Source organism: Lissotriton helveticus, chromosome 12, assembly GCF_964261635.1.
Source record: "Lissotriton helveticus chromosome 12, aLisHel1.1, whole genome shotgun sequence".
NCBI lineage: Eukaryota > Metazoa > Chordata > Amphibia > Caudata > Salamandridae > Lissotriton > Lissotriton helveticus.
This window is the reverse complement of record NC_136073.1, coordinates 698,720,103-698,746,644: the sequence shown is the minus strand read 5'-3', so window position 1 is coordinate 698,746,644 and position 26,542 is coordinate 698,720,103. Positions and strand designations below refer to the sequence as shown.

At 47.8% G+C, this 26,542-nt stretch overlaps 1 protein-coding gene across 7 annotated transcripts in view; it reads right to left on the bottom strand.

Annotated features, from left to right (window-relative positions):
- CNOT1 (CCR4-NOT transcription complex subunit 1) overlaps window positions 1-26,542 on the bottom strand; it is a 1,826,813-nt gene that overhangs the window by 1,655,064 nt on the left and 145,207 nt on the right. The window lies entirely within an intron of this gene.

Genomic DNA, 26,542 nt, shown 5'->3' with positions numbered 1-26,542 from the left:
TAAAACGTTCTAGGTTTGAAGGTTTCTCTGGAGTGCTTCCAAATAAACAAACCAAAGAACACCCATTCCACTGCACAGATAATACAGCTACAGACGTATAAAAGACTTCAATTCCATCACCATCTCAAAGGTGCGAGAAAATTGGATTCTGCAATAAACTAATCTTGCACTTCCCACCAACAGAAGCGTATGTGTGCACGCACAAGGCAACTAAAACTAACCCCTTTAACATGTTCTTTGGCGTAAGTGTACTAATAAACTCAGACGATTCGCACAGTGCTAAAGTGACAATGAGTGCAAGGCACACTTCAACCATGCCACTTAAGGACCCCCAGTGAAACACGTTATTTGGAGCACGAAGTAATATACGTAGATTGACTTTTATATTTTTTTATATGTCAAATCGAAAGTCATCAGCATATTCTCAAATCAACAAAACCTTGAGCCATAAATCAAAGGCATACACAATGAGAGTGACTAGGTTTGGCTTAAAATACCTAAGATGAGCCATCAAGACCGACCTGACATAATTCCGATCGGCTCCACTCCAGGGCCAGCCGCATGAGCTTAAATTGAGGCACTCGCATCTCCAGAAGGGGGGTACCCGAGCCACTTGGGCACCCAGATGTGTGAGGACTTCGTGGTTACTCTGTCCGGGACCGTTGCGATGCGAGCTGCATAGTAGAAATCCTGAGCCCGGAGCCGCACGGAGTGAGCCAAGATGACGGCCCTCACAGAGAAGAGGAACAGGGGGGGGGGGGGGAGGGGGGGCTTGTGGTACCGATTGCAACTAACGGACGCATGAGAGGCCCGTGATTATGGAAGCCTGGGGGGGTGGGGCTTCTAGGAATAAACACCCGGCCCCAGGAGCAGGGGTCGACTACTGTGGGATTCTCTCTTCTGCCTTTGGGCCCACAGGAGGAGACACTCCTGTTGCAGAGCCCCCTGGGTAAGATGCAGAGAGACCCCTGCGGAATGGAGGCCGGCCCCAGAGGGGAAAAAAAAAAAATAATAATAAAATCGCCTTGCGGATAATGTTATGTTCCATATAGGTATCCTAATATAGGCCCGGGTAATATCATACACCTTCACCTACATTACCATCCCTACACTACACAGTACCAAGCTTTTTAAGATTGTACCTTTACCTAGTTCTAGTCCTGGGCGCAGGAGGGTTTTCCCTGAACAATAGCGCCCTATAACTTAATCAATCGATTTACACGGTATGAATGAATATTCATAAGGGTCTTGGAAACCAGGCAGGGGCTACACCACCAGCATAATATCTACGTACAAGGTTCATCCCATACGTCATCCTCAAATCCAACAATGGCCAACACAAGAAACAAGGGACAAAGGAACCCTAGATACTTTCTGTATAAATACAGCACATCTTGCTAGTGTTAGCTAGAGGAGACCGAGACTTCCAGCCGACACACTGACCAGAGACGCTGAAGCTCCTGCATGTAGATGCTCCAGCTGATAGTGGTCTGACATCCCTCGCCGGGTGTCCAACTCGAGACCTGGACGGGGTCTCACACACTCACCTCAGGTAATGGGTTAGACTAAATGCTAAGAGGGATTCTGGGTTCACACCTACTCACATGCTAGGTACACTTAGGTACATCTAGACTGGCATCGTAGGAGTACGTGCTCTTTTATCATGCATGTATGTATTCATGACTATTGCAAGATGGTAGAACTGTACTATCCTTTTATATTCACTGTACTGTTAATCATATCTGCTACTATAACAGTTGTTGCAGCACATCTACTTTACACGAGAAGAACTGTGCAATAAATTGTAACACGCCCGACTATCTTCTGTGAAAACTCTGAGACCGAATAAGTAAGCACAAGTGACTGGACAAAAGGTAGTACTTTGTTTCCACGATTCGGAGGGATCAGGGTTGTCATGTTCTAAGGTTGCCAGAAGCTATTCTCTCCCCGATAAGAGGAGATTCTAGTGGCACTGTGGGCTAGCTAATGCAAACAGGCTAACATTCTCAGTGGGGGTGTTCGGAACCAGTCTGCCACCAAACCCACAGTTTGTTATCCGAAAGCGCAGATTCTGTATAGGAATATATAGGAACTACACAACAATAAGATGTGGTGAAGCGGGGGGCACCCGAACCGTCAAGGGATCACTGGAGAAGCCCCAGGTAAGAGGTGCCTGACCTCAAAATGGCGGTCAGGCACCTGCAAGCAGCTTCGTGAGGGGACCTCCGGCCTGAGGCTCTGGATCGCCACGGGGCATCCAGTTCGCACGCCCTGGCAACACACCTGAGAAGGCCCCGGACTCCACACTACGCAGACATTGAGGTATGGTGCGTCTGCAGCCCCATGCAAAGTAGGCGGTAGAGACAGGGGGTGGAGCGTAGCCCAAGCGCCATTACGGGAGGACCCCACGAGGCCTGGAAGAGAGGTGCTCCCTTGGTGTGGAGATCTGATATGATTCTGGTGGCTACGGATTGGCCTCGCCAATGGTGGTACCCGGATCTCCTGTTTCTGTCCAAAGTAGCGCACAGGAGGCTGCCTTGCTGTCCGGATCTGCTGACCAGAGAGAACGGCAGGGTGTTCCATCCCAACCTGCCGTCCCTGGAGCTGGCAGTGTGGCTCCTGAGTTAGTCCAAAATGGACATTTAGGCCTCTCGCAGGACTGTATGCACATTTTGAGAGAGGCGAGGAGAGCTTCTACAAGAAAGTCGTATGCTTTCAAGTGGAAGCGTTTTTTCATGTGGTGTGCTGCTGAAGGTCATGACCCTACGAGGTCAAGAACCGGTACTGTTGCCATACTTCCTTTCTTTGGCCAAAGCAGGTTTACAGTATTCTTCTATAAAGGTCCATCTGGCAGCAATAACAGCATATCGAAAGTCCCCCACTCAGGTTTCGTTCTTTCAAATGCCAGTTGTGAAGGATTTTCTGGAGGGTCTCAAGAAAATGTATCCTCCCGTGAGGGCTCCCTCTCCTCCTTGGGAGCTTAATGTGGTTTTGTCCAAATTGATGGGTCCTCCATTCGAACCTATTCATAAGGTGTCCCTTCAACATCTGTCATGGAAGGTGGCCTTCCTAGTAGCGATCACCTCTGCGCGCAGGGTAAGCAAACCTGATCTCGTTTTCCATGCGAATAGAGTGGTGCTTCGGACGCATCCGAGATTCCTTCCTAAGGTAGTGTCGGACTTTTACATTAACCAGTCAGTTACACTGCCTACGTTTTTTGCTAATCCGAACACTCCAGCTGAGAAAGCTTTACACTCTCTGGACTTAAAAAGAGTTTTGAAATTTTATCTTGATAAAACCAACAGTGTTCGAAAGTCTGATCAATTGTTTGTGAACTACGGCCCTCTGAATACAGGCTTGTCTGCATCTAAGAGGTCCATTTCTAGATGGATTGTGTCATGTATTATGTTATCTTATCAGTTGGCACGGAAGCAGCTCCCGGGCAAGCCGAGAGCGCATTCCACTAGAGGAAAAGCTGCTACGATAGCGAATGCTTAAAAATGCTCCTATTCATGAAGTCTGTAAGGCAGCTACGTGGCGTTCGGTTCATACCTTTGCACGCCATTACTGCCTTGATTCTGATACTCAGGCGGATGCCCAAGTTGGTCAAGCATCCCTGAGGAATTTGTTTAGGTAATATAGATTAGTGTACTGTTTAGAGAGACTGGTATTCGCCCGCAGGTTCTCTTCCAGGGATATACTCATCAATGTCATAAGCAACCCACCCTCCTCCCCGGGCAAATATCATGACTGTCTATTTTACATGTTACCCATGCTGTTATCACACTGATATACGCCGTCCAAAAGAACTGACCTAACGGTCACCTATGGTGCATGATGGGAGCCTGGAGGCTCATGGAGGTCTTAAAGGCACGGCGCCAAATTTTTCAGTTGTTACTATGCAGCCTATCTAGGCTAAATCTGCCTCTATGATCCTGCCTGTTTTTACCTTTGAAAATAAAGGTTGTGTATTTCAAAGAAACACAGGGCAGTGTTTCTTCTTTACATTATCATATTATGTAATGTATGTCTTTATTTAGCAAATGTAAAAGTTTTACATGCAATAATGGCAGTTTGAGCCTAGTATGATGTATTTCAGGCTGCATATGTATATGCATATTATCTATATATATATATATATATATATGGGTATTTTATGTGTATTTATATATATGGAATATGCTACTTACCAGTATGCATCTGGTCTTGGCATGTAGGGCTGCCGATATTCATATCTGTGCATAGATCGCCGCCTAGTGTTGGGTCCCGATGATTGCACATTGTTGTCCTGGAAGAGTCTTCGAAGTATCACGAGATAGGTGGCTCCTCCCTCGGACTACAGTGCGCATGAGCATCCTGAGATTGTTTTTCGCCATTGTGGCAGAGATTGAGTATAGTACAATAAGATGTCCATGCAAAGAGTGAGTGCTACAGCTGTAACAGGCACCGGGGAGACGGGTGGGCGATATGAATATCAGCAGCCCTACATGCCAAGAACAGATGCATACTGGTAAGTGGCATATTCCATTCGAGGCATGTGGGCTGCTGAATTCATATCTGTGCATAGAATGTATAGCAGTATCTCCCTTAGCGGTGGCCACCTGTGTCAGCTGCAGCAGTCTGAAAAAGAGTTTTGAGAACAGCCTGTCCTACAACAGCTTGCTGTTTGGAATGTACATCTACACAATAGTGTTTGGTAAATGTATGTATGGTTGACCATGTGGCTGCTCTACAAATTTCGTGTAAAGGAATATTTCCTAGGATAGCCATGGATGCCCCTAGTTTGCGTGTAGAATGCGCCCTAGGGGGAACTGTGAGGTGTGTTTTGCCTTTCAACAACATCTGAATGCACTTAACGATCCATCTGGCTATACCTGATTTTGAAATAGGGTTGCCTTTGTTTGTGGTGAGAATGCAAAAAAATACTGTTTTGTCTTTCGAAATGCCTTAGTTCTATCTATATAGTATAGTAGAGCTCTCGTGACATCTAGAGTATGCAAGGCCCTTTCAGCTACTGTGTGGATTTTGAAAGAAGACTAGCAGTTCTATTGTTTGATTTATATGAAAATGGGATACCACTTTTGGCATGAATTTAGGGTTTGTTCTGAGAACTACTCTATTTGCATGTACTTGAATGAATGGTTCTTGAATAGTTAGGGCTTGCAGCTCACTAACTCTTCTAAGGGAAGTAATGGCAATAAGGAAAGCCACCTTCCAAGTAAGAAATTGTAGTTCGCATGTGTAGTGGTTCAAAAGGTGGTCCCATAAGTCTGGTTAAAACGATGTTTAGATTCCAGACTGGTGAAGGTGGGTGTTTTGGGGGAATTACTAGTTTCTGTCCCTCCATAAATGCTTTAATTGCTGGCACTCTGAACAGTGAAAGGTGTTGCCTGTTCTGGAGATATGCTGCTGACGCAGCTAAATGTATCCTGATGGATGAGTAGGCTAAATTGCAACGTTGTAGGTGCAAGAGATAGCAAATGATGTTTTGTGTAGAAGCGTCTAATGGGTTTATATCGTTGTTACTGCAGTAAATAACGAAACGTTGCCACTTTAGCTGCATAACATGCCCTGGTAGTGGGTTTTCTTGCCTCTTTGATAATATTCATACAGTCTGGAGGCAAGTTCAGGTATCCAAACTCTAGGATTTCAGGAGCCAGATCGCCAGGTTTAGCTGTTGTGGGTCTGGGTGTTGGATTTCGCCATGGCTCTGAGTTAGAAGACTGGGTGTGAGTCGCAGTCTTTGATGAGGCACCACTGAAGGTTCTAGGAACGTTGTGTACCATGGTTGCCTCGCCCATGTGGGAGCAACTAGGATTAGCGTCAGAGTGTTGGCGCATTTTGCGTGCCACTAGCGGTATTAATGGAGCTGGGGGAAAAGCGTATGCAAATTTGCCTGACCAGTTCATCCATATCGCATTGCCCTGCGACTGCGGATGTGGGAACCTGGCGGCAAAGTACTGGCATTTTGCGTTTTCGCTTGTGGCAAACAGGTCCATCTACGGTTGTCCCCACTGCCGGAAGAATGGTTGGAGCACATTGGGGTGAATCTCCCACTCGTGCATCTGTTGACTGTGCCTGCTGAGCAGGTCGGCTATTTGATTGTCCTTGCCTATGAGATGTTCTGCCATGAGAAACATGTTCCTTTGAATGGCCCATTTCCACACACTTTGAGCCAGGTGCGACAGCTGTGGGGAATGTGTTCCTCCCTGTTTTTAAATGTAATACATAGCTGTCATGTCCGCCCGGATCAACACAGTTTTGTTGCATAAGTGTTTCTTGAACGCTTTTAGGGCTAGCAAGACCGCCATCAATTCTAGTAGGTTGATGTGCATCTTTTTCTGTTGTATTGTCCATAGGCCCTGGACTGTGTAATGCAGGACATGGGCTCCGCAGCCTAGCAGGGATGCGTCCGCTGTCATCACTATTTGTGGGACAGGCTCTTGGAACAGTCGTCCTTTGCAAAGGTTTTGTGTATTCCACCAATGCAGAGTTGTATGCCAGACTGGTCACCAACACTAGGTCTTTTAATTGTCCCTGAGCCTGGCTCCACTGCCTTGCTAGGCACTCCTGTAGTGGACGCATGTGTAGTCTGGCATGAGGGACTATGAATATGCACGAGGCCATCATGCCTATTAGTTGCATAAATACTCGTGCTGGCAAGGAGTGTTGTGGTTTGAACCTTTGGATTAACGTTTGCATTGCGTTGATCTGTGCAGTGTTTGAATATGCCTTTGCTGCTAGTGTATCTACTGTTGCCCCCAGGTATTGTTGTACATGGGAGAGTTGTAGGTGTGACTTTGGGTAGTTCAGCGAGAAACCTAGACTGTGCAGGAGATGGTCTTTGGCTAATACAGGCACCATCGGCCCAGCAATGTGCCAGCCACATGTCAATCGTCCAGATATGGATACACATGAATGTGTTGTCTCCTGAGATGCGCCGCCACTGTCGCTAGGCATTTTGTGAACACCCGTGGAGCTGTTACACCGAATGGTAGGACTTTGAACTGGTAGTGCTGCCCTTGAATGGTAAACCTGAGATACTTTCTGTGAGCAGGGTGTATCGGTATATGAAAATATGCATCTTTGAGGTCTAGAGTTGCTAGGAAGTCTCCCTGCTGTAGCAGTGGTAAGACTTGTTGCAGAGTGAGCATGTGAAAATGCTCTGATAAAATGTATTGGTTGAGGGGCCTGAGGTCTAGTATTGGTCTGAGAGACCCGTCCTTTTTTGGAATAAGTAAGTATAGTGAGTATACTCCTGTCCCTTGATGCTTTAATGGGACTGGTTCTATGGCCCCCTTTTGCAGCATACTGATGACCTCTTGCTGCAACAATGTTATATGTTCATTTGACATTGGACGGTGTACAGGTGGGATGTTGGGTGGTGTTGATGCGAGTTCTAGGCAATAACCATGTTGGATAATTTGCCTGACCCACTGGTCTGTAGTGATGTTTAGCCAGACTGGTAGGAACTGTTGTACTCTTCCCCCGACCGGTGTTGTATGGTCTGGGGGGTAGTGCCAAGAAGTCACTGTTTGGTATTAGCGGAGGATCTATTGGTATTGCCTCCACGACCTCTGCCCTTGTTATTTCCTCGGTATCCACCACGATTTGTGTTTTTGTTGTATGTGGATTGCGTATTAGTTTTGTATGTGGAGGATTGCTGCGATGTCTTACCTCGTGCTCCACCTCTATAGTTGGAGCGACGAAAGGAGCCTCTGTGTTGCTGGAACTGAAGAGCTCCCATTGACTTTGCAGTCTGTGTCTTTTTTCATTTTGTCCAGAATTGAGTCAACTGCTGGACCAAACAAAAAATCTGGGTTTAATGGCTGGTTAAGAATTGTGGTCTGAACTTCATTCTTAAATCCAGATATGCGAAGCCATGCGTGTCTCCTAAGCAGTACGCTTGTGTTGATAGATCTTGCAGCTGTATCTGCTGCGTCTAAAGCACATTTAATGGAGGCATTGGTGATGGGCTTTCCCTCTTGTATAAGTTCATCTGCCTGCTCCTTGAAAGGCTCAGGTAAGTGTTGGAGAAGTCCTTCTATCTGTCAGAGTGCGCCCTGTCATATCTAGCCAGTAAGGCTCGAGTATTGGCTATTCTCCATGAGTTTGCTGCTTGAGCAGCTACTCTCTTGCCTGATGCTTCTAAAATCTTAGACTCCTTATCAGGAGGAGGAGTCTCTCGTAGTTTGGGAATTTGCCTGCTTTCGTGCGTTGGCTACCACCAATGAGTCTAAAGGCAGTTGTTCCCTGATGTAAGTAGGGTCTACTGGTGCAGCCCTATACTTTTTTCAATTCTAGGGTTAATGACACGTGCCCTAGCAGTGTCTTTGAATATGTCATTTGCGTGCTTGAGGACCCCTTTTAACATTGGGAGTGTTTTGACACTTTTCTGATGTTGCAAGTGTATCAAACAGAAAATCCTCCTCTATGGCATCTGAATGCATATCTACATTGTGGTAGAGTGCTGCATGGTCTATTAATGAGTTAAAAGCCACTGTGTCTTCTGTAGGTGATGGCTTAACTGGGTATAGATTTGTATCTATAATGGGTTGAGCCCCATCTGTGTCTGGGTCATCCCCCCCCATCCTCCCAAGGCTGTGAGTTGGGGTCTACATATGGGTTTTGTGGATTTCCAAATCCTACATCTGCGTCCTGATCTACATCTGGGTTGTAGTCAGAGCGAGCAGGTGAGTATGGTGCATATGGAGTAGTAGGCATAGCTGGAGAGATAGGTTGGAAAGAATAGGGGAGGTTGCACAGTCCCTTTTCTTTTTGAGTGGTATTTTGGAAAAGTCTTTAGCAGGCACTGGTCTTTTCTTCTTTGTATAAACAGTCACTTTCCCAGTGTTTGGGTCAATATATAGTTTGGACTGATCTTCTGTAGAGGGGTCAGGATGGATGATCTCTTCCACAGTCTTGCCGCCATAGGTTTAGATTTCATTTTTTTCGGTGTGATGCCTTTGTTCGGGTCGACCGTTTTTGGTGCCTGGATTTGCTTTTGAGGCTTTAGTGTGTGTCCGACAGGTTTTGTCGGTGCGACGTCTTTTACAGGTTGCACCACTTTTTTCGGACAGATTTGTTTTGTCGGTTCGATAATCTTTGTTGGGTGTCCCGACTTGTTTGGCTTTAGAGGTGTCCTCAGAGCCTTCGGCTTTGGCTCAATGCCCTTCTTTGGATGGATGGGCTTCGGTTCGACCGCTATCGGTTCGACCACTTTGTTGGTCTACTTTTGGTTTCGATTTAGTGTCAACGACCGCCTTGGGTGTAGGCCTTTTGCCTTCGACAACCTTTCCGGCTGTCGAACTGGATTTGTTCGAGTCGACGACCCTTGTTTTCGAAGGTTTATATGGAACGCTGGCCTTCGGTTCGGCACCCTTTGTGTTTACCACCTTCGGTTCGACGACGTTCGGTCCGAAGACTGTCGTGTCGATGACTTTCGGTTTCGATTGAATCGGCTTTGGATTACGTGTCTCAGAAGGCTCTTTTTGTATGTTCTTAGCCGGGCGGATTTGCGGGGCTATAGAACCAGTATTTAGATCTTGGCTAAGGCCTGTTGGCGATGCCTCGACCTGAGTCTCTGATATTGGTGTAGTGTCTATGTGGGGCGACGTACTCACGGTTCGCCCCCCCCCGTTGTCATCGGAGTCGTCTTCGACAGCTACGATGTCATGGTCATATTCCTCGACGAACTGTTCTTCCTCGTCGATATAATATTCAGAGTCGTGCTCGGAGTATAGATCTTCCTCTTGATCAGAGTCTTCGGCGTCAACTAGTTCTTCCTCATCGTCAAAGATATTCTCAGGCTCCGGTGCCGACCTCATTTCTAGTCTTGCCGCCCGCCTAATCAGAGTCGTCTTTTTGGACCGCAATTGGGCACAGGCTAGGCAATTACCTTCATTATGATCTGGTGATAAACATTTGTTGCACACAGGATGCTTATCTGTATGCAGAAACTTCGAGTTGCACTGCGGGCAATATTTGAATGGACTTCGTTCCATTGACCATCGGTCCACGCGGCGTCGAGAAGGCCTAACGGCCCGATTCGACGACCGGAGTGCAAGTAAATTATGAAGAAAGCTTTTCGGTACCGATCGAAAACAATACAGACAAATCCTAAGGCCTTTTGGCCTTTTTGAAAAGTTTATTTCGATTCCGAACTTGGAGTGCTGGAAAGTGCGGCGGAACAAACCAATCTGAGGATGGAGAGGATGCCCATGCGCACTGTAGTCCGAGGGAGGAGCCACCTATGTCGTGATACTTCGAAGACTCTTCCAGGACAACAATGTGCAATCATCCGGACCCAACACTAGGCGGCGATCTATGCACAGATATGAATTCAGCAGCCCACATGCCTCGAACATGTAGATATTTGCACATTATTGGCTATTGCTCCAGGGTCCCGCACGTGGGCGGGACTATTCAGTGCTTAAGACTATTGATGAGTATCCCCTGGAAGAGAAGTATGCTTTTTGTGCATGTAGACATTCAGGTCCCGTAACCTCCGGGGTAGTAAGCACTATATAAATGCAATTACAAGACAATACAACATCTCTATGCATTCAATTATCCTCCCTTGCTGCGCCAGCTTAAAGCAGACCCAGCCAGATGGAGAACAGCTTATACATCTTGGATCGAGCGAATCAACATTAAAATAAATGTTCTCCCTCGGCTGTTGTACCTTATCCATGGTCTACCGATCCCAGTAGATCGGACTCTTTACTGACCTGAAAAAAATGGTCACTAAGTTTATATGGCAGGGGCAGAAAGCGCGAGTATCCAAACGTGTGTTAACCAGGTCACCGCGGGGGGCTTAGGGGGCTAGCCTGCCAGATTTCTTGGGGTACTACAGAGCAGCTCAACTGAGTGATCTCTGAATGGTCGCTCCGAGAATCTGAAAAACTCTGGCTCCACATGTATACTTTTGTGTTTTATCACTTGCACACTTTAGCAGCAGCATCATAGTTCGTTATGAAAGCCTAGCCTACTTACAGGCCCACTGCCGCTGAGGCAATTGCAGTCAAGAAGTCCCCATTGCAGGTCTCTTGCAGTTTCCTTCAACACCCTAATTAAATCTAACATTTTCTTAGAATGGAGCGTACTGAGACTTCAGATTTCACTGCAGAGCCTTTGTGTCACCACGCACAGTCCACAACCAGGATGCAAGAGGCCAAGAGATCTAGAAGTCTCAGAACTGCTAAACTGAGAAGCAAAAACATCAGGATCACAGACCAAATCTACTGGACTCGTTGAGGCGGAGGTGTTTCTCAATCAAGGCATTTGTATAGCGTGCTACTCACCCGGAGGGTCTCAAGGCGCTTGGGGAGGGGGGGTCCGCTACTGCTCGAACAGCCAGGTCTTGAGTTGCTTCCTGAAGGCGAGGTGGTCTTGGGTCAGGCAGGGGTGGGTGGGGAGGGAGTTCCACGTCTTGGCGGCCAGGTAGGAGAAGGATCTTCCTCCCATTGTGGCTCTTCGGATGCGGGGGGACGGCGGTGAGGGCGTGGTTGGTCGATCGAAGCTGGCGGGTGGGAGTGTAGAAGTTGAGGCGGTTGTTGAGGTATCTTGGGCCTTAGTTGTGGAGAGCTTTGTGTGCGTGGGTGAGGAGTCGGAACGTGATTCTCTTGTTGACGGGGAGCCAGTGCAGGTTTCTTAGGTGTGCGGAGATGTGGCTGTGTCGGGGGATGTCCAGGATGAGGCGTGCTAAGGCGTTCTGTATCCGCTGGAGTCTTTTCTGGAGTTTTGCAGTGGTTCCGGCGTAGAGGGAGTTGCCGTAGTCCAGTCGGCTGGTGAAGAGGGCCTGGGTGACAGTCTTCCTGGTTTCGGTGGGGATCCACCGGAAGATCTTCCGTAGCATGCGTAGGATGTTGAAGCATGACGAGGAGACGGCGTTGACTTGTTTGGTCATGGAGAGGGAGGAGTCTAGGATGAAGCCCAGGTTGCGTGCGTGGTCCGTTGGTTTGGGTGCGCTGCCCAGGGCAGGGGGCCACCAGGAGTCGTCCCAGGCGGAGGGCGACGATCCCAGAATGAGGACTTCCGTCTTAACAGAGTTCAGTTTCAGGCGGCTGTTCATCATCCACTCGGCTACGTCTTTCATCCCTTCGTGTAGGTTGGCTCTGGCGGTGGCGGGGTCGTTGGTGAGGGAGAGGATCAGCTGGGTGTCGTCGGCGTAGGAGACAACATGTCTAGATTAGTTCTTATGAAAGGGAGCCTCTGCGAAGGAGTTAGGTTTGACTTCAGCAGACTGATGGTAAAACCTATATATATTAACAAGTCGGCTGTCTGGAGATTTGCATTTGTAATTACATTTATAAGGCGCACAGCTACCCACAACTGTTCGAGGTGAGAGCACCTTAAGAGCCAGTAGTCGAGGTAATAAAGTAAGACTGGTAGTCTAACGTCCGCAGATGGGCTGTACCACCGCCATCACCTTTGTGGCACTAGTCAGCCCAAAGCGGAGCCAGAACTCAACTGAAAATACTTTTGCCCCACATGAAAAAGCAGATCACCTCAGAATGCAGGACGGCAATGTGATAATGAACAAGCCCGAGATCCTTCACTACCATCCAGTCACCTGGATGCAAGCAAAGTAGAACGTGACCCAGTGTGAGCATTTTGAACTTTACCTTTCTTAAAAAAAGTTCAGGGGACAAAGATCCAAAATTGGAAAAAGTCCCCCAACCTTTTTCAGTATTAGAAAATACCTAGTTCCAATTTCTGAAACTGGAACTCTCCATCGCTCCCTTTGCTGAGAGATGCTTGAAAAGTGGTCCTCTGGTACATGGTGTGGCGGTGGTGGTAGAATGCCAAGAGGAAATGACTGGAAGGGTAGGAAATGACCTGGTAACGCAATCTGGAACACCCAATGATCTCAAGTTATACTCCATCCCAGGAGTTATTAGGGGATCCGACCTCCAACTGAGCAGTCATGCTGGATGAGGTGAGGAATATGCAGGTAGAATTATCCATCAGAAAATGTGCTAGAACTTCAAGTGTCTACATCACTTCAGCAACAATTAATCACTTTCTAAAGAAAAGATTAATGAAATGTTATCAAAATTACCAAGCCAGCGACCAAGAAGGTCGTGTAGAGACTCGGCTCCGCCGACCTCCGCTCCTAGGCCACATATCCTGATTAATATCCTGCTTGGAAACATCACCCCCGGATTGGAGTGAGCAAGCGATTGCCTTACCTGCCGCAATGATGTTTCCGGCCCGGCTCAGAGTAGAACTAAATGGAAAGGCCTGGTTTTTTTACAATCCTGAGGTGGCGACTGACTGGTTGGATAGTGTGATGGCTTCAGAGAAAGAGGGCCAGGATCGGGGCGAGATGGGAGATCAAGAATAATGTAAAATAGGAACATGCGGTTTAAAAGTGATGTGTTGCGGTTGGGGGGGGGGGGGGGGGTGATAAGTTGGCCTGATGTATGATGTTCACTATTCTAGTGAGCACCTTGTATCAGTCCAAACAATCTTTTATGGTGGTGGTTGTAAGTCAACCTTATAGACAAGCTATCCTAGGGGTAGCATGGACTAAGCAGTCTTAGGTTTAACTCAAGGGGGCATGTGAAGCCAGCGGTTTCACCATATGCAGTCCTGTAATATCAAATGAAAGGACACCACACAAGTTATTATAAAAATATATGTATTTATTACTAGAATAATCCTCTGTACTCTTTATGAGTCCAGAGGCACAAGCTTTTAATCAAAAGCACAGTTAAACATACACAAGTTGCACAATTATGGATCGGGCCGGTGGCCACTCAAACCATATACTAAATAAGTGGTATAAGTATCACTTTACGAACAATGGTAAGGCCTAGGGCCTTGAGAATCGCTGGGACTACACTGGAATAACAGCAGTTAGAACGGGAGTAGCCCGCGGGATTCGGGTGCAGCGCTAAAAGCAGACGCATGCACCAATGCAAAGTCAATGGTGCGTAAAAGTTATAAAGTTACTGTTTTGGAAGTCTTCCGACTGGAATAGAATTAAACCACTTTAAACTAGGACACTAGAGGTGTAAACCACTACAGGAGCACCGGTGTTAGATCGTTACCTCACCCACAGGAAGCGGGTGCATAGGTGCCAAAGTGTGTCCGGTTTAGTCGTGGAGTTCTATGGAGCCTGGAGATGAAGATGCTGCAGGCGGCCAGGAGAGAAGTCTGGTTGGATCCAAGGGTGGATCGAAGATGTAGGGTACCTGAAAGCAGAGGGGACAGAGTCTGGGTCACTAGCCAGTAACCAGTAAGGAACCAGGCGATGTCGGGCGCAATCAGGTGGTTGACGGGAAGCTTGACTCCGCTGCCACGTGGACTCTGGGGCATCGAGGATGACCAGGAGTGGATCACGAGCTGTCCCGCGAAGGCTCTCGCTGTCGGCGGTGTCGGTTTCCGGATCGGAGTCAACAGGCCTTGGCAAAGGCAACCCACGCAGGATTGGAAGATCGCTTCTTGCTCGGACCAGCAAGGTCAGAGGTTGCTCCTTTTCAGGGGAGCGAGGGCCAGTCTGGAGCAACCAGACTAGCAGAGTAGATTCAAAGGTTTGTCGGTACTGGGGCCACTAGCCAACGGGCAAGTGACCGGACCAACGTGTCGAGCAGGAAAATGCAAAAGGGCCCCACGCAGCACTCGGTGCGTGTGCAGGGGAGATCTTCGGTGCAAGAGCTGCTCGGGGCTGGGGCTTCTCAAACCCCAATGCACAGCTTCGAGGGTGCCTCGGGAGCTGCACGGTCAGCACTTCGTAGTTTTTTCAAAATGGCCAGCCCCACACTTCACGTCGCCTCCACGGGCCTCAGATTCGCTGGGACTGTGGATCGGGCTGTTAGAAGTCAGGGAAGCTGGGTCTTGTCGCTCGAGTTTCGGCGGGAACTGTAACAAAACAAACCGTTGGGCGCTGGATGGTGCCTGTTTGCACAGGGTGGTCACTCCTTGACCACAAGGGAGATTCTTCAGTCTTCCACGTCGAGTGGGATGTCGAAGGGTCCAGAGTTCTGTAGCGAAGTTTGTCAGGATAATCTAATGCTCCTGGGCACAGCTCCTACCTTTATTCCAAATCAAGGGTCTGGATTACCTGCTAGGTCCCTCCTATGGGTGGGACCCAGGAAGGGGGTGGTTACACCCCTTCCTCTTTGTCCAGTTTCGCGCCAGAGCTGGGACTGGAGTGTCCCAGCACGGGTTTGAACTAGGCTATGCATGGGACACCTTGTGTGCCCCAGGCAGTGTCTAGTTTCACTCACCCTGCCTGCCTCAATCCACTATCTCCTGTCTGGAGTGGTGTGACACCTCCCTGTGACAGGAAACCCTTTGTCCAAGCCTCCCGTGCCAGGTTTCGGTCAGCAGCAGGAGGCCAGACTTGTCAGTGGCAGCAGCATCCATTTTGTGATGCTGGGGCTCTGGTTAGTTTTAACCGCGTTTACTTTTACCCACATGTCTTATCCCTCTAGAAGGGTGGAATGCTACCCCCGTCGCCAGAACTGGCGAGGGGGTAGTATTCTAAAGTGTATGACACCTTACACGACATGTTTTGATAAGGCCAAAGTTAGCAATAACCGCGAGGATTCTAATGCACTTTAGAGTATATGGTATGGCAGTATCCCAGAACAGCTATAAGGAAATAGTTCTGAAAGCTTCAGACAGGCTCAGCTCGTGCTAGAGCACCATCTCACATAAAACCAAGCACTCTGCCTCCAGGATTGTTAAGACCTGCCATAGGAGTGACTTATAGGTGTATGTATGTCTAGATATAAGGTTAGACATAGGTATACTATATCTAAGCAAGGGGTGATTACACGACCTTGCCCCAGCTGAGTGATCAGCCAGTTGTGTCAGTTTCGATGGCCAGCCAGGGGTGGCAAAAGATATGCTGCAGCCCCTGGTAGGCCTTGGATGCACCTATGCCCTGGGTACCTATAGTACACTGTACAGGGGATCATAAGGTGATCCAATACCCAAATGGTGATGTACCTAAAGTACATGGTGTTGAATTTAGAGAGAGAGCAGCAGGCTGTGGGTCTGATTAGCAGGCCCACAGCCACATTAAGTTGAAAACCAGTGAAGCAAAAAGCAAAAATTGGGGTGACCATAGGAAAGCAGACCCTACTCTCCTACAGGGGGGTGTTTAATTTTCCTTTGATTTACTATGCTTGCATAAACGTTGCAAAATATTGATCTGAAATCGAGGTGGCTGAAATGTAGTTGTGAGCGGGTTGAGGTAGAGAGAGAGTGTAGGCCCTCCCTATATTTTCTACCTCTATTTAGTTGTAGATTAGTGTGGGGGCACAGGGGGGCGACAGGCACACTGCTAGTTGGGGATGCGCGTAAGCGAAATGCAGGGGTGCAGGGTGGGGGTGGAAGAGCTGAATTTTTTTTGCATTATTGTGTGCTATAATATTGGACTTTGGTTTAATTTTTTCTATGTATTGTGTTATTGATGGCATCAGTTTATCGATTTTGATTAGTATGCAACAAACACCAGATGATTATTTTTTTTTCCTATGACGATGGGGGGTAATGAACTCAAAGTTATAAGTTGGAATGTGAATGGGTTGGGGACAAAATCAAGCGTAGCGTAGTACTTCAAAGGCGGTATGCGCCAGATGTGGTCTTGCTCCAAGAAACGCATTTAGTTGGAAACTCATGCATGGCTATGCAAAGAATGGGCTATAAGTTGATTGCTCATGCAGGGTTTACATCTGGTTCTAGGGGGGCAGGTATCCTGGTTCGAAAGACGCTCCCCTTGGTGATAGATTCCACGTGGGTGGATGACAGGGGACGATACGTTGGGATCTCGGGTAGATGGGCGGGGCATGTTTTGACCCTCTTATCGGTCTATGTCCCCCCAGGGTCTGCAATTTACCATCTTCTTTCATCTGGGGAAACTATTACTTGAATTACCAGGGAGATTGTGGATTACAGGCGGAGATTTCAATGCTGTGGTTTCTAGAATGATGGATAGGTACCCCCCGCGAGATATGAAGAGTGCCCAGAGATGGTTGCCTGATTTTATGGAGGCGATGGGCTTGGTTGATAGTTGGAGACTATTTCACCCAGATAAGATGCAATACACTTTCCACACGGGTGTACACAGTAGCCTCTCCTGGTTAGATTATTGTTTAGTCCCTGCGGCTCAGGCATCTTATATAATAAAGAGACATTTATAAAGCGCATGGCTACCCGTAGGCCTCCCAGCGCTAAGAAGAGAGCGTACAGATAGGAACTGATCATCTGGCTGGGAATAGATAGGAACTGAATATTTTCGGAAAGAAATATGATCTTTTGTCATCCGAATATGTTCCGGAAGGTCATTCCATCTTTTGGAGGTAACATAAGAGAAACGTCGTCCTCCACTTCTGGCCCTCTTAATTTTTGGTACTATGGCCATGCGTTTACTTTCAGACCGGAGAGCTCTTTTAGGACAGTATGGGGAGACCAACTGATGAAGTATTGGTGGACCCTTGGAAGTGAAAATCTTGTGCGTAATGCAAAGAGATTTAAATTGAATTCTCTCAGCAACTGGGAGCCAGTGAAGATGATTCAACGCTTTCCTCACTGATTCTCTCCGAGGGATATGCATAAGCATTCTTGCTGCACAATTCTGAACCTTCTGAAGGTCTATCGTGTACTGCGGAGCTCCAAGATGGAGCGCATTTGCGTAATCCAGGCGTGACGACACCAACGCCTGGAGAAGCAGCCTCTTCGCATAGAAGGGTAAGAGAGGAAGAATTTTTCTCACCATTCTCATCATTCTAAAGCAGCACCCTGCCACTTTCTTTGCCTGGAACCTCATGTTAAGTTTGTCATCAAGCCAAACACCCAGAGTCTTTATATGGTCTTTAGGTGTAGGCAGATTCCCCATACAATTGGGCCAGTTAAATGACAGACCAGGATGCCAAGTTTTGCCCAGTATCATAAGGTCCGTTTTTTTCTCCATTCAATTGTAAGAAGGAGCCTTTCATCCAGGCTGAGATTTCCTCAAGGCACCTAGGGAGATGGTCCCCACTGTCTCCCAATTGATTAAGGGATACAATTAATTGTGTATCATCGGCATACGTTACTATTTGTATGCCAAATGATTCCACAATTTTTGCCAAGGGGTGCATATAAACGTTAAAAAGAGTAGGGCTCAAAGAAGAGCCCTGTGGCACTCCACATTTCAATTGCATGGTCTTAGAAATTGTGTCATCTTCAAAAACCTTAAGAGAACGATCTTCCAGGAAAGATGTTAGCCATCTCAGTGCGGTTCCCGGCACCCCTAATTCTTGGCATCTAGAAATAAGAAGTTGGTGGTTGACAGTGTGAAAGGCCGCACTGAGGTCTAGGAGGATTATTGCTGCTGATCCACCTGCATCCATAATTTCTCGCCTCCTCAACTACAACCACCAGAGCAGTTTCCGTGCCCTGATGGGGTCTAAACCTGTCTGCGTCGAGTGAAGGCGATCATTGTCCTCAAGATATGACAAGATGGAATTTACATGTTTCTCAGCTAGTTTTGCTATTCCAGGTAATAGTGAGATAGGGCAAACATTTGCTAAGATCTTCCTTTTTGAGTAAAGCTCTTTCCATGGCTTTTTTCCACTGAGCTGGTACCTTCCCAACTTCCAATGATGTGTTGATAAGTGCAGCAATAGTGGGGGCTACTTCTATAGATACCTTATTCAAAATGGTTGGAGGAGCCATATCTATTGGGGAGCCTGATTTTAATTTATTCAATAGAGATATCAGGCCTCCAGCCTTCAGAGGTGGGAAGGATTAGAGACTAGATTGTGAAGGGTCTCTTAATGCTTCTGATTGTTGTTTATTATCCAAATGATCAAATGTTTGTAAGGCCGAGTAAATCGCCTCAATTTTTGCATGAAAAAACTCAGCGAGGTCACTGCCTCTGTCCATTAAATCCCTATATTTAACTTTATTAGTAGAGGGAGTTGTAAGATTTGAATACTGTAAAAATTTCTCGTGGAGTGTTTGAGGCTGATGCAATTTTTGCCTCGTAAAATTTCGATTGCGCAATATAGATTTCTAATTTGTAGAGTTTAATAGCTTCACGGTAGACTTGCTTTTTCTCTAATGTGTAGTCTTTCCGCCACTGCCTCTCTAGCTGTTTGCATTTATGTTTCAGATCTTTTAGCTCAGGGGTGTACCATGCTATTTTTTTGGGACCTTGTTTAATCTCTGCATTTTATTGGAGCTATCTGGTCCAAGAAAGCTTCGATCCAGTAATTAAATTGTCTATTAGCTATTTCTGGGTCATTGTCAAGTACCGGGCATGTATCAGTAAGGATATCTGCCCAACTTTCCAGTGGGATTTTTGACCAATTTCGGCTAGATATTACCATATTATTTCCGGACATTTCCTTTACAGGTGGAGACCAGGAGAAAGGGATCAAATAATGGTCGCTCCACAATACCGGGAGTGGATCATCAACTGCTATGTCAGCATTAGTAAAAATGGGGTCAATAAGGTGTCCCTTAATATGAGTTGCTCCCTTCCCTTTCTGGGTGAGCAATAATGCATCTAGTGAGTCAACCAAATCTTCCACACCATGTGCAGTGCTCTCTTCCAAGTGCAGATTTAGTTCACCTAACACTGAATAATTTAGTAAAGTGCTAATAGGATTTGCTATATTTTCAATTAAATCACTAGAAAAAGAGCCAATGGCTTCTGGTGGCCTATATATTCACATACCTGAAAAGGTGCATGTTGAAGTGAAACTTATGGCAAAGGAGCAGCTTTCACAATCGTGGATCGATCCATCTTTGATTCGGCAGCTGAAAGGCTCTCTAGGAATTATAGCAAGCCCCCCACCTCTATTCACTGTACGATTTTGCTTTTGGATAGAGTATCCCGGTGGAAGACCCTGGACTACAGCTGGAATAGACCAGTCCTTGAGCCAAGTTTCCGTAAGAAACATAATATCAGGACTATGATTTTCCAAAAGGAGACTTATTTCTAGCGCATGCTTAGAGAGTGAACGGCAGTTAATCAGGCACATTTTATACTTAGTGGCTGGAGGGGGGTTGTTGGCCGTTAATCTACCGTTTTCCAGGACAAAAGGACAATGTGGGCATGTTTTATTAACAAAAGGGGGGCTCAAACGAACATAACATCTGTGTGGGCCGCGCAGCTGCCCTAACTGTAAGGCTGTATAGGTGCAGGGTTCTGCCTCCGGTCGACCAGGGGTCATGGCCCCTGGGCCCGGCTGGGCGCAGACGGGCTTGCCTCTGGCGCGGTCGCGTCATCTGCCCCTTTTGACCCTGGGCGCGAAAATTCCCCAGGCAACTATGCCGCTGACCCTCTCCTCCCAAGATGTCAGCCACCCCCGGAGTATTCTGCACAACTCTGTCCCCACATATCAAAGAGGCGGTTCATCTTGTGAGGGGCATCTCAGATCATTCCCCGCTTCGGTTTTGTGTTACAACACACTCAGCAGGTAGAGTTGTCCCTATTAACGCATGGTATATCGGAAACCCCAAGATTCGCAGAGACCTCAAAGGCTCTAGACCAATACTTTGTAAATAATGAAGGATCGGTGTCATCTGCGGTGTCACTTTGGGAGGCGTTCAAAACTGTTATTAGGGGTCAAGCTTTAAAAAGGAAAAGAATAAAGAAATTGTTGCGGCGGAAACTGGGATTAGGAGACTGGAGGAGGAATTGGAGCGAGGGGTGACACAGGCTGGCCTACAGGTTTTGAGCCTAAAACAGCACGAGTATAACTCACTGGTAACTGATAGGGCTAGAATACTCGACAGAGAACAGAAGGGAAGACTCTACGATCTCGGAGACAAAGCTGGGAAACTAATCGCGTGGCTGGAGAATAAAGAAAATACTGGGCGAGTTGTCCCAGAATTACTTACAGACGAAGGAGAGTCGCTCACAGACCCTCAAAAGATAGTAGATAGTGTTGCGATATATTTCCAAACTGTTTATGCCTCACTCTCGGATCGACCAGAGGAGGACTCCTATTTATTACTTCGTGATATACAGCTTCCTTGTTTGTCTAAGGAGGATGTTGATTTTATTGAAAATCTTCTAACTGCTGATGAAATAGCTTTAGCTGTCCGCTCATTGAACTCAGGTAAGGCGCTGGGCCCTAACGGACTCCCCATCAAACTTCATAAACTTAGACCAGAAAAATTAGCCCAATACCTTAAGGGCATGTTTCTGGAGGCCCGGGAGAGGGGAATCCTGCCTAAGGACCAGAGAGTGGCGTCATCCATAAGGAGGGTAAACCTAAAAATAAATGCCTCTCATATAGACCTATTTCTTTATTAAATGCGGAACCTAAAATATTGGCTAAGAGGGTAAACCTAAAAATAAATGTCTCTCATATAGACCTATTTCTTTATTAAATGCGGAACCTAAAATATTGGCCAAGACCCTTTCAAACAGATTGAAAAGTGATTAGTGAGTTGATTCACCCGGACCAGTCATGATTTATCCCCCATAGAAATACTGCTCTGAATTTAAGGTGGTTACATGGCGTGATAGCTAGAGCTCATACGCTACAGGAACCAGCTGTCATAGCTTCACTTCATGCAACCATGGCCTTTAACACTGTTGAATGGTCCTATTTATGGGCGGTCCCGACTAAATTTGGATTCGGGTCTGGGTTTATTGGCTGGGTGCGTTTGTTATACACTGAACCGCTCGCACTAGTAGTGGTTAATGGAAGAGTCTCAACACCCTTTCAATAGGGGTGGGGCACGAGGCAGGGTTGTCCCCTCTCTCCTCTCCTCCCTAGCATTGGAACCCCTGGCGGCTTGGATCCGCTGGGAACCATCAATTCGGGGAATAAGATGGTCCCCTGAGTGGGAAGATCAAATTTCCCTGTATGCAGATGATATTCTTCTCTATTGGACTGCCCCTCGGAAATCCCTCATGGTGGTATGTGATGTCTTAACTTCCTTCTGTAGAAATTCTCGACTTTCCATTAATTGGGAGAAGTGAATATGCTACTTACCAGTATGCATCTGTTCTTGGCATGTAGGGCTGCTAACATTCATATCTTAGCATTAGATCGCCGCCTAGTGTTGGGCTCGGATGATCGCACATTGTTGTCCTGGAAGAGTCTTCGAAGTATCCTGAGATAGGTGGCTCCTCCCCTGGACTACAGTGCGCATGGGCATCGGCTCCATCCCCAGATTGTTTTTCGCCATTGTGGCAGAAGATGGAGTGAAAAGTGTAAAGGATGTCCATGCTAATGAATAAATACAATAGTATATCTGCAGCTGCGACAGGCACCGGGGAGGAGGGCGGGCGATATGAATGTTAGCAGCCCTACATGCCAAGAACAGATGCATACTGGTAAGTAGCATATTCAGTTCGAGGCATGTGGGCTGCTAAATTCACATCTTAGCATAGAATACATAGCAGTCCCTCCATCAGCGGCGGTTGCCCGTGCCAGCTGCAGAAACCTGAAAAAGTGTCTTCAGAACAGCCTGTCCTACAGCAGCTTGCTGCTTGGAATGCACATCAACACAGTAGTGTTTTGTAAAGGTATGTGGTGTAACCCACGTGGCTGCTCTGCAAATATCCTCTAAAGGAATGTTCCCTAGGAAAGCCATGGATGCCCCCAGTTTGCGTGTGGAGTGCGCTCTGGGGGGTATCGTTAAAGTGCGCTTGGCTTTTTGATAACATATCTGGATGCACTTAACAATCCATCTGGCTATCCCTGCTTTGGAAATCGGGTTGCCTTTGTGTTGTGGTGCGAAGGCAACAAAGAGTTGTTTTGTTTTTCTAAAGGGTTGTGTTCTGTCTATGTAGTACATCAACGCCCTCCGTACATCTAAGGTATGGAGCATTCTTTCCGCCACCGTTTGCGGGTTTTGAAAGAATGCCGGTAAGTCAATAGTTTGGTTTAGATGAAACTGACACCACCTTCGGAAGGAATTTGGGGTTAGTGCGTAGCACTACCCTATTTGGATGAATTTGAATGAATGGCTCTTGGATTGTGAGCGCCTGCAGCTCACTGACACGCCTCAGAGACGTAATAGCTACAAGGAAAGCTACTTTCCACGTAAGGAACTGGAGTTCACACGAGTGCAGTGGCTCAAATGGCGGTCCCATCAGTCTGGTGAGAACGACATTGAGGTTCCACACCGGAGCTGGCGGTGTTCTTGGGGGAATGACTCGTTTCAGACCTTCAAGGAAGGCTTTAATGGCGGGCACTCTGAAGACAGAGAGGTGCTGCCTGTTCTGGAGATAAGCCGCTATGGCGGATAGATGTATCCGAATGGAAGTGTACGCTAGATTGCACTTGTAAAGATGCAACAGATAGCAGATGATGTTGGGGATAGATGCATCTAGCGGGTTGATGTCATTGGCTGTACAGTAAATGACAAAACGCTTCCACTTTGCAGCATAGCATGCTCTAGTAGTTGGTTTCCTCGCCTCCTTGATGATGTTCATGCACTCTGGAGGTAGGTTAAGGTATCCAAACTCTAGGACTTCAGGAGCCAGATCGCCAGGTTGAGCTGTTGCGGATCTGGATGCTGAATGTCTCCATGGTTCTGCGTCAAAAGACTGGGCGTGAGGCGCAGTCTTTGATGCGGCACCACTGAGAGTTCGAGGAACGTGGTGTACCAAGCCTGGCGCGCCCACGTTGGAGCAACTAGGATGAGAGTCATCTCGTGCTGCCTTAGCTTTCTTGCGACCAGCGGTATGAGAGGGGCTGGCGGAAAAGCGTACGCAAATTTGCCTGACCAGTTCATCCATATCGCATTCCCCTGCGACTGTGGGTGAGGGAACCTGGCGGCAAAGAGTTGGCATTTTGCGTTCTCTTTTGTGGCAAACAGGTCTATCTCCGGATGACCCCACTGCCGGAAGTACGGGTGGAGGACAGATGGGTGTAACTCCCACTCGTGCATTTGATGGCTGTACCTGCTGAGCAGATCCGCCATCTGATTGTCCTTTCCTGGGAGGTGTTCTGCCATGAGGAAAATGTTCCTCTGAATGGCCCACTTCCACATGCTCTGAGCCAGATGAGACAGCTGTGGCGAGTGGGTGCCTCCCTGCTTTTGAATGTAGTACATTGCGGTCATGTTGTCCGTCCGGACTAGCACGACTTTGTTGCACAGATGTACAATGAAGGACTTGAGCGCCATGAAGATTGCCATCAGTTCCAGATAGTTGATGTGCATCTTCTGTTGCTGCGTCGTCCATAGTCCCTGCACTGTGTAAGTGAGCACATGAGCTCCCCATCCCTGGAGAGATGCGTCCGTTGTCAGGACAATCTGCGGCACAGGCTCTTGGAACAGTCGGCCCTTGCAAAGGTTGTGTGGAGTCCACCAATGCAGAGAGTCGTATGCCCGACTGGTAACCAACACTAGGTCTGTCAATTGCCCACGAGCCTGTGTCCACTGATTCGCTAAGCACTCCTGGAGCGGGCGCATATGTAGCCGTGCGTGAGGGACTATGAAGATGCAGGAGGCCATCATGCCTATCAACCGCATGAACACTCTCGCTGGAAGCGAGTGTTGTGGCCTGAACTTTTGGATCAGAGCCTGCATGCTGTCTATCCTGACTTGGTTTGGCTGAGCCATGGCCGTCAGGGTGTTGATTGTTGCACCTAGGAACTGCCGGACATGTGCCGGCTGAAGATGCGATTTTGGGTAGTTCAGGGAGAAACCCAGATCGTGAAGAAGGTGAATTGTAGCCGACATGTCTGCGGCGCACTGTTGCTCTGACTTGGCTTGCACGAGCCAGTCGTCTAGGTAGGGGTAGACATGGATGTTCTGCCTCCTGAGGTGCGCCGCTACTGTCGCCAGACACTTGGTGAACACCCTCGGGGCTGTTGTGACTCCGAAGGGTAGGACTTTGAACTGGTAGTGCCTGCCTTGAATAGTGAACCTGAGGTATTTCCTGTGTGACGGGTGTAGTGGAATGTGGAAATAAGCATCCTTGAGATCTAAGGTTGCTAAGAAGTCTCCCTGGTTTAGCAAGGGAAGAATCTGTTGCAGTGTAAGCATGTGGAAATGTTCTGATAGTATGTACAGGTTGAGGGGACGTAGATCTAGAATGGGCCTGAGAGATCCGTCCTTCTTTGGAATAAGGAAGTACAGGGAATATACCCCCGTGCCTTCCTCTCCCACCGGCACGAGCTCGATTGCTCCCTTTTGCAGCATCACCACTACTTCCTGCTGCAATAAGAGCAAGTGCTCTGCGGACATAGGCCTTTGCCTTGGCGGGATGTTGGGTTGAGTGGACTTCAACTCTAGGCAATAACCATACTGTACTAGTTGTCGCACCCACCTGTCTGTGGTGATGTTTCTCCAGACGGGCAGGAACTGCTGCAGTCTCCCCCCGACAGGTGTTAGGTGGTCGGGGGGCAGTGACAGAGAGTCACTGTTTGCTTGGAGTAGAGGAGCGGGAGCTGTTGTTTCCTCTGCCGCGACCTCTGTTGCTGTTATTTCTGTAACCTCCCTTGTTCTGTTTTGTGAACGAGGATTGTGCCCCACCTTTTGAGAACTGGGATTGTTGACCCATTTGTCCTCTGGTGACTCCACGCGCACCTGAGCGACGAAAATTGCTGCCACGAAACTGTTGTGACTGTAGGGCCCCCATAGACTTAGCAGTTTCTGTGTCTTTCTTTATTTTCTCTAGGGTGGTGTCAACATCCGGACCAAACAGACTATCAGGATTGACTGGCTGATTAAGAATTGTCGTCTGAATATCCGGTTTAAACCCTGAGATGCGGAGCCACGCTTGTCGTCTCAGCATAACGCTAGTGTTGATAGCTCTAGCAGCTGTGTCCGCAGCGTCAAGTGCACACTTGATGGCTGCGTTTGAGATTAGCTTTCCTTCCTCAATAAGCAGTTTGGTGCCCTCTTGGAACTGTGGAGGCAGGTGTTGTACAATCTGTTCTAGGGTGTCGTAGTGCGCCCTATCGTAACGCGCCAAGAGCGCCTGTGTATTGGCGATGCGCCAAAAGTTTGATGCCTGTGCAGCTACTCTTTTGCCCCCTGCCTCTAGCACTTTGGATTCCTTATCCGGGGGAGGAGCTTCGCCCGTAGTCTGGGAGTTGGCACGTTTCCTGGCATTGGCGACCACAAGAGAGTCCAGTGGCAATTGTCCCCGAATGTATGCGGGGTCTGCAGGTGCAGGTCTGTACTTTTTTTCAATGCGAGGGTTGACCACTCTCGCTCTTGTAGGCTCCTTAAATATGTCCCCAGCATGCTTGAGGACTCCTTTAAGCATAGGCAGTGTCTTTACTGTCCTTTGAGACTGAAAAAGTGTCGAAAAGGAAGTCTTCCTCAACCGGGTCGGCATGCATGTCCACATCATGATTGGCTGCCGCCCGTTCGAGTAGTGCATGAAAACCTGCTGAATCCTCAGTCGGGGATGCCCGTGCATTAAAAAGCTGCGGGTCCTGCCCCGCACCTTGGGTGTTCTGGTCACCAGTGTCATCATATGAATCCGGTTGTGCATCAGGTTCATTGATTGGGAAATTGTACTGCTCGTCCTCATCATACCCCTCACCCACAGAGTGTTCTGGGGAGGGAGTAGGGCTCCGTCTCGGAGGAGGCTGGATTGGTTCCGTGAGGCCTG